Below are 9,424 nucleotides of genomic sequence, written 5' to 3'. Positions count from 1 at the left end.
CTCATTGTCAAATGAAACTGCACCCTTCCCTGAGGTCTCTGGGACCCCTCTCTTTTCCCACCCAGGCTCTACTTCTATCCCTTCCCATCTCATTTAAGACTTTTCTCCATCCACTGTTCTCCCTATCCATCACCTCCTTTTCTCCTGGCCTATTAAAGACCTTTCTTTCCCCATCCTGAAAAAGAATAAAGTAAAAAGCTTTTTCTTGATCATATCATCCTACTTCCTTCTTTTCTTCACAGTCAAGCGTCTTAAAAGAACAGTCTACAGACTCACTCACTGCTGTCTCCATTTCCTCAGTAATTATTCGTTCCTCAGTTCCAGAAATGACTTCTGCTCCCACCACCATGTTGAAGATTTCTCAGCAAAGGTCAACAGCAACTCTGTGCTACCAAACCTCCTAGGACAAGTGCAGTATTAATTGTTCTGGTCTTATCTGCCTTCTCTGCAGCATCAAACAGTTCAGTGCCTGCCCTACACATGCTCTCCTCCCTTGGTTTCATGGACATCACTCTTCCTTTCTCCAATAGTACCTTCTAAGTCAGCCCTTCGGAGAGCTCTTCTTCCTCTGGCCATCATGAAACACACATGCTTCTCAGGACAGATTCCCTGTCCTTGCAGATTTTCAATTGTGTAAAACATCCCACCTACACACACACACACACACACACACACACACACACACACACACACAATAACACAAAAGCCTATCCCCATGCCATTTTAAAAACCTAGGCTGACATTCTCACCATGTCCTTGCCCTGGTAGATTGATCTTGACCACTGCCAAGGAAAAAACTCTAATTCTAAGACCAAAAGGATAATAAGAGAGGCTTCTGCAAAAGATAAAGAACGGGGAAAGATTTATGCCTCTAGATCCCTCCACCCTTTACATGTTACTTATGATCCTAACTCCATATTGTCCCCTAGACCGGCTAATGACACCTGAATTCAGACTAGTAGCTGATTCCACCACACACTACTGCCTTAGGAACAAATGGAAAAGCAACTGTGCCACATCTGAACTGACCGATTTGGGTATCTGACCAAGGGCCACTTTTAAGTGACAACTTTCTAAACTGGCCAAAACTACACAATCAACTATTTCCAAAAACTGGGTCAGAATTTTCTGTTTAATTTCTCTAATTCATTCACCTCAGTAGTCCTGATGAGAGATAGTGAGGAGGACTGGTATAGGACACGGGGTAATATTAAATGCCCAAAGATGATAAACCAAGTTTTCATTTACTGAATTGCTTCCATCATCCACCCGTATCATGATCAGTCATGTCACCGGTGTTAACTTGGGCCACCCAAGTCTCCTTCTTGAGACCTAGACTTGGCAACAGAACAAGACAGACTGGGGATGAGAGATAAGGATGAAAAGGAGAAATCTCCTGAGCTTCAGTAAGGAGTGAAGCAAATTTCAAAAGTAACCCTATAGCCTGACCTTTGACTCTTTTATTAAATGCAAATGCCCTCCTAAGAAAAGGCATACCATACTTACAAATATTAATATGAATATCTTAGAAGGGATTTCTTGACCGTGAGTGAAGATGGTTGGGCACCCCACCTAGTAATGGGGAAAGGCAGAACAGAACAAGGTGCCAGTGAGAGGTGAAATGAGAAGGTATCAAAGACAAATTCTGCCTATAGCCAGCCGGGGCAATTTCAAAATATTCAGCCTGCCATCTCTGAAATATTCAGGTATAAAGGATGGAGTGCAAGACCAATAAGGCATGGTCTACACTATTAGAAAATATTAAACATTGATCATTGATCATTCTGTGACTATTACTATGATTCTGTATCTACTCTCCAAAGTTTTGTTTTAAACACTGTCTTTCTAGGAGACCATTTTATTTACTGGAAATGAAAGCTTACCTATATTTGTGTAAACACAAAAGAATAAGCTTGACTCGCTGTGTTCCACCATAATATTAGGTACAAAATGACTCATTTTATATGAGTTAAGAATTTAATGAATGGCAATTGCTTAACTATTTTGAGCTGCTACTAGGCATCAAGTCAAACCTTTCCAAAAATGTGAACAGCTATCTCTGAGTCACCAATGCCTCCCTCTTTCCATCGAATAAATGTTAGTATAATAGAGAGTGACGAAGGAAGCAGACTCGGGAGGTAGACTGCCAAGATTTGAATTCCCACTCTGCCTTATAGGAGCCCTGTGACCTTGGAAAGTTATTTAGCCTGTCTGCTCTTCAGTTCTGGTATCTGTAAAATGGGAAAAACCTAATAGGGCTACAGTGAAGCTTAAAATGGGTCAATATACAGAAAGCCCTTGGACCTGTGCCTGGCATTCAAGAAATGTTAGATATTATCATTAATTATTGTATTTCTAATAAAAAGAAACTGATGTCTTTCTCCAAAATTTCTCCGCTAGGTAGAAATAATCTCTCTTGGCAAGCCTAAATGTCAGCAAAACTGCTCATGAAAGCAAGGGAGTCAACAATGAGAATAAGCATCAATGTCCTGGACAGGCTATGTACCACACAAACCTGAAAGCCCTGAAACTGTTTATTTTACTGTACCACAAATATTAGAGTCAGAGGTTTCAAGATTTTGCTAAGCCAGTTCCTGCTACATTCAAAATATGGTAATATAAGATGGTTTGGTCAGCCGTCAAGTCATGGGTTGTATAAACACTAGTTTACAACAAAAATGACTATAAAAGTGGTATGGTTCTTATTGGTTTTATTAAATTATATTTGGGGCCTTTTATTTTTCTAGCTGCAAAGAATAGGGAGAAGAGTCTACTTGAGAACAAGAACCAAATTTAAATTAATTAAAAATTTCAACATAACTTGGAAACCTCAGTTCAGCCTCTTTCTACATTCAAGACCAAACACAGTATAGTTTATAATTTAATAGCCAAACATACCACTAGCAAGCTAGGTTCCAATCCCAGCTACCACTATTAGCTGTATGGCCCACGATATTTCATCTCTCTATAAAAGAAAGGGGTATTGATACTAATCTCACAGAACCAAAAGAGAAGATTAAATGAGAAAAATGTTAACAATTAAAAGTAGTTAAAACTATTAATAATTAACACAGGAAAATGTCATTTACTCAAGCTCTGAGACACACATACACACACAATTACAATTAAAAAAGAAAAAGGAATCTGAGCCAAGGAGTAAGAAAATAATTTTAAATTCTTTCTATACAGTGGAAACAGATTTTGATATCTGGGAGAATATGAAGATAAATAAAATGTTATGTTGCCAAAGCAAAGAAGTGTGAGGAAGAGTCACAGACATTTACTAAATCACATAAAGGAATCTGGAAATAAATAACTTATTTTTCATTCAGTATCAAAGGTGAAGTCTATAGCCAGGAGGATATATGATGGAATAACTCACCACAACAGAGTAGGCTCTGAGATCCTATAATTTAAAATGATTATAATATCATAAATTAGGTAAACTAATATTTGGAATAACCAATTTAAAACAGAATGTCATAAATTTATTCTATGGAATTTTACACTTAACCATTAACATACTTTATGTTCTTTATTTTATGTATATCACAATAAAAAAGTAAAAATAATACCACGTAAAGGATGTGAATAGGTAATCTACACATCAAGAAACATATATTTATTCTTTCATTCAATAGGTATCTACTATTGCTAATATTCAATAATATTGGTAATCAAAAAAGAGAAAAACAAAAGAATACCACATTTTGTCTATAAAACTAGCAATTACAAAATAATTCCCAATGCTGACAAGAATACAGTTAAATAGCCACTCACATACAGGTTTGTGTTAAGTGTAAATGGCACAGGTTTTCTGGAGAGTAACCAGAGAAGTACACCAAAAGCTTTGAAAGTATTTATGCCCCTTCACCCACTTTCCTTACCACACATGTACACAATGACTGATACCAACAGGTCTTCACCATATACATAGTAAAAAAAGTACTGATGATCTCAATCTCTAACAATAAGCAATTATTTAAATAATTTGTAATATAGCCATATGGAAGAACACAGATCACTCATCCATTTTTGAAGAACATGGTTTCGTGACATGAAAAAATGGTTATGTTAGATCACTAAATTCAAGACTATAAAACACTACATACAACATGACTACAATTTTCTAAAAAATAAAAACTGGAAAGCTAAACAGCACAATGTGAACAATAGTTAACTCCATGTGATGATAGTTTTAAAATTTTTTATATTATGCTTTATATTATTTTCCAAATTTCCTATGATAATCATGGATTATTTTTATAACCAGTGCAGTGGTCTTTGTGGCTTACACCCAAAACACCTATTCCACCTAAATCAATCAGGGTAATCCCATTCCCCTTGTCAATGACTGTATCCTGGCCAAGGAGAGATACAAGGAGATACTTGAATGGGAACTTCCAGGAAAGGCTCCCTTGCTGCTGAGTAGGAAAGTAAGAGAGGTATTGCTTTCTCTAAATAAGGCAACATCTAGATAGGATTTATTTATCTATCATTCAATACACATTTACCTGAACACCTACTATGCAGTTTTAAAGCTACCTCTAAATATGAAATTATGTTTGCTATTATTTCTAGGAGTCCTAATATAATAACTTTCGTAGCTAAATACAAAAATAGTAATTATCACTGATAAAGGAAATTTTCTACTTTTAACATTTGTAGGCCCTCATCCTGAACTCCCAGGGAAGCTATACTTACATTTACCAAAGTCAAAATGAGTCCACAAAACCTCAAAGCATGGGCTCTATTTGTGCCCCAAGCACACACTGTACATCTGCTTCATTAAAGAAAATAACTGAAAAGGAGCATTCCGAACAAAAGGTTAAAAAGGTAAAAAAAAAAAAAAAAAAAAAAAGGAAACTTCCTTATTCCCTTAAGATTAATGTCACACAGCCCTGCATATGCTAGAAACCTAAGATAAGATTTCCAACTTTCTGAAATGTCTTTTGTCTAGTGATTTGTAACTTTGTATGTAAAAATGTGTATGACCCTAAACCAAATGTTCCTTTGCCAGAGCACTCTCTTCTTTGTTAAGATTGTGTATCCTGGCAGCTGTCCTAACAGGCTCAAATAAGACTCTACCTTTTTTAAAAATTCTGAAAGGTTTGTTCATTTTGCAATGACATCCTCCATCTTCCACTTTCTTCTTCACAGGAAAGAGAATTTGTTGGATAAATGGTGGTACTGTGTAAGAAAACAAAACAAAACAAACACTCTTACCACATCAAAACCCCCAACCAATCACATATAAACAAAACAAAAACAAAAACAAAAACAAGATTGTTTCAAACCATCATTGCCGTTTAACACATTATGGACGATATTAGAAAAGACAAGAGGAAAAGGTAAAGTCTGGAAGGAAAATTAAGGCTTCTATTTGTCTCATACTAATCTTAAGGTTGTAAAAACCTGCATGAATCTTTCATTTCAATGCATCTAAGAATATACTAAAGCTAATGGAAGTTGCTAAAATCAGAGTAGGGCACCTGGGTGGCTCAGTTATTTAAGTGTCTGCCTTCAGCTCAGGCCATGATACTAGGGTCCTGGGATCAATTCCCGCATTAGACTCCCTGCTCAGCAGGGAGTCTGCTTCTCCATCTCCCTCTACCCTTCCCCCCTGCTCATGCTCTCTCTCTCTCCCGTGCATGCTCTCTCTCAAATAAAATCTCTAAAAAATAAAAATTAAATTAAATTAAAAAACAAAATCAGAGTAATTTTAAATGTCAAAACTTGCTTTATGTATTCACGATGGAAATCTTTTTCAAAAGCAATTATACATTTCTCTGTCTTTTTAAACAAGCATTCTAAAATTTGGATGACTCAGGGGCTGCCTACCGCTGAACATTACTGTGCAGTTTTATAATATAATAATGCCCTCAGGGATCACTGAGGTGTGTATAGTTCTTTGCCCCTACACTAAATAGACCCAAGTGGCCGTTTTTTTAATGTGACATTTACTGGCTCATGTTTTAATTTGGAAAAAATGCTATGAAAATAGAAATCATCCATAGTTACTAATATTTTTCAAAAATTGATTTTTCAGGGGCATCTGGCTGGATCAGTAAAAGCAGTGTGTGACTTGATTTCAGGGTTGTGAGCTCGAGCACCACACTGGGGGTAGAGATTACTTATATAAGTAACACTCAAAAAAATAACTTTTCAAAGGTAACACAGACTTATTATAAATCACCTGAAACACTAAACAATTCATTGATTCATTTATATAAAAATACATCAAATATACTAAAGTTATTAGAGGAAACAAATAGCTTCTTCCTCAAGAGGATCTCTTAATCTACTAAAATAAAATGATGATGATGGTAATTATTATTATTATAGCACATAACACTTACATAGTGCTTACTCTATGACAACAATTACAAGCACTTTAGACAAAGCTCAATTAGTCCCCACAATCCCATTTTACAGATGAGGAAACTGAGACAAAAAGCTATTAAAGATCTTGCCCAAGATCACACAGCATGTGAGAGCCGTTCACTGAAAAACACATCACATGCTCATCTACATCACAAATCACTGATGACTCGTCACAAAGGAGATGAAGGTCGAATATGAAGAGTAACTTTTGTTTGTTTTTATGCATATCCAAAGCAAAACTTCTCAGGGACCTCAATCTGAAATATTTGGCTTCTTTTCTTAAGAACTATCATGTTATTTTGAGCAGTCGCATTCCTCAATTCTGTCCACACTGCTTAATTCCCCTCTCATGGCTCTCTAACAACCCCATCCCATCTCATGCCACCCCGTCCCACCTCCCCAGTGCTGGCAGTCGCATGCTAAATGCTCAGTAGGTCCTTCCAACTGCCAGAGGCTATCTCTCTGTTTACACATCCCACATTTACCCAACCAAACTTCAATGGGGAAACCACAATGTCTGCCTCTGCCAAAGGAGAAAGGGAGCAAAATATTTCCACACAGTTTAAAAGAATTTCATTTGTCCAACCAATCTGATGATGCTGGATGAACTGAATACTTCCATCTGACTACCTCACTATCCACTATTTAATATGAAATTGTTATTTCCAAAATGGAAATCATTCAAATTGCCTTCAAGGAGTTAAACTAGAAATTTTTCTTTTTTATCAACAACAAAAAAGGAGGCAGCTGTAAATAAAAGCCACATATCTGTAATATGCTTTTTTCCCTGTATAAGAATTTATTTCTATTCTCCTTGTATAAAAATTCAAGATAGATCTCCAAAATAAGAGTTTGAGTTGATTTTTTTCCTATTACTATATAGTAGTAAAATCAGTTTTTCCAGCTGATAAGTTCCCCCGTTCACCTAAGTTCAATGCACAATTTCTCTTAAGAGCTCTGAAATTTTAATTCTCAGCTGCAGATTACTGTCCCAAATTCCTAATAATCTATGTGTCAGAAAAGGGATATTACACAGAAAAGTAAAATGCTCGGCATTTAATATAAACAAGTGGGATAAGAAATTGTTTCTTCTTTCCTACAAACAATTTTAGCTTTCTCTAAAACATAGGCTAATGCTTCAGGCAAGAAAGTACAACTTGTAAAATAGTGTTTTGTTTATAATTTCATTGTCCACATTGATCATGTCTTTTTTTATATAAGATAATCGGTCTTTGCTAAGACCATATATAGAAGAAAATCCAATTTGCTATGGCTGGTGTAATAACTATTTGTTCCAGAAGACCTTAGTTATAAATGTTGATGTATTTTATCTGTCCATGTATTTGAAAACTACTGGATCATTTCAAGGCAGCGATTTAATCTTAGTATGCACTGATATAAACTCCATTGGCAAGTTGTAATTTCATACATATACTGTATTTACAGTCGTGTTTTCCATAAATTTCCTTTTACATGTTCTCATAATAGGTAATAGTTACAGCACTTAGCACATGGATACAGTGCATTACCAAACTGTTGCCATGACACACACTTCCTATGCTCTTCCACCTTGAGCACAGTTTGTTGAGTATTTACATCTCGTACTTCTGATTAGTCCTATATAGCATTTCACTCTTTTTCTTATTTCCAATTATACTTCCCTTCACTATTTTCTGTCTAAGAGTTTCATTTCATCTAAGAGTTTCATTTCAATTTACAGTTCCTCCTTTATATATTATTAGTGTGTCTTCTACAGTTTCTCACAGGTACTTCAGTTCTTCTTTTTTCAATTTTCCGAACCTTTAAAATATCTGGCTAGGTAAATGCTCAGATGCATATATAATTCTTAATATTATCTATCTGTCTCCCGACAGTGAAGTATACATAAATTAACAAGTATGGTTTTCACACAGTCACTAAGTGTCTGCATATCCATTGGGCTGGAGTGGGAACCTAAAAACTACACAGCCAAACCTTGAGTATACTATAAAGACAGCACTCTATAAAAAGGTACTGTCTTTCAAAGGGGGATAATAATCTCATGCATTAACACCAATAAGTTAAAGCTTATGATCACACTAAAATTCATAAATCATCCCTCTCCACAAAATTCACATAAACCCCAATATTCAGGGACGCCTGGGTGGCTCAGTGAGTTAAGTGTCTGCCTTTTGCCCACGTCATGATCCCAGGGTCCTGGGACTGAGCTTCGCATGGGGCTCCTTGCTCATTGGGGAGACTGCTTCTCCCTCTCCCTCTGCCCACCATCCCCCCTGCTTGTGCTTTCTCTCTCTCTCTCAAATGAATAAAATCTTTAAAAAATAAAAAAAAAACCCAATACTCACGAATTCTCTATCAGCCTTTCAAATTAAAACACATTTTTAAAATGTTAACCTTAAATGTAGCATACATATTTCAGAATGGAACTTAAACATGCCTAATGTTTAGGCTTGCTAAGAGACTGCTCCCAGAAAACCGGTCTTCGTGTATATCTAATCTTGCAGTAAACCATGAAGAATGTCTGGGAATTGCTGTGCACCAGTTACTCCTACCGCCCGAGCAGGCATTTATTGTTCTGGGTTCCAGCACAATAACACTCAAGCAAGAGGTGGAGGGATGACAAAAAACATATAAAACCTCATGACAACTGCTAAAGGGGCTTCTCATTCTCATGCATGGTAGATCTACCATATGGGATACTCTGAGGCAACTGAGAAGCCTATGCTTCTGTCTAGAATCATGTATGCTTTATCTTGATCCAAAAGTTTCCAAATCTTTTGCCATTAAGAAAACCAAATATCTTCCAAGTTTACCTTTTTTGTCACCAGTATGCACACTAATCCACAGATCTTAGAAGGCCAATTAATCTCCAGAAAGATAAATGCTTTATTTTGGGTTCCCTAGAAGTAAACCTTGAGAAAACAATTATGAGTAGAGATCATTTATTTGGAAGGTAAACACTGTTAGGGAAGTGGAGGTGACAGAGGGCAGAAAAGGTAGGTAATAAAGAGTTATTAAGCCAACTGCCAGGGTGAGTAAC

General features: G+C 36.3%; 1 protein-coding gene across 6 annotated transcripts in view; it reads right to left on the bottom strand.

The window, feature by feature from the left end:
* Positions 1–9,424, bottom strand: part of FANCC (FA complementation group C) — a 265,947-nt gene that overhangs the window by 211,677 nt on the left and 44,846 nt on the right. Inside the window, exon 3 of one of the 6 annotated variants that reach the window (XM_040620151.1) lies at positions 5,089–5,190. The exons of the other annotated variants lie outside the window; for them this stretch is intronic. The gene's annotated coding sequence lies outside the window, so the exon portion shown is untranslated. The remainder of the gene's footprint in view (positions 1–5,088; positions 5,191–9,424) is intronic. 6 annotated transcript variants of the gene reach the window in all.

This window comes from Ursus maritimus, unplaced genomic scaffold (genome assembly GCF_017311325.1).
Source record: "Ursus maritimus isolate PB19 unplaced genomic scaffold, ASM1731132v1 scaffold_34, whole genome shotgun sequence".
Classification (NCBI taxonomy): domain Eukaryota; kingdom Metazoa; phylum Chordata; class Mammalia; order Carnivora; family Ursidae; genus Ursus; species Ursus maritimus.
The sequence above is the reverse complement of the archived record's forward strand: the minus strand, read 5'-3'. Positions and strand labels throughout refer to the sequence as shown.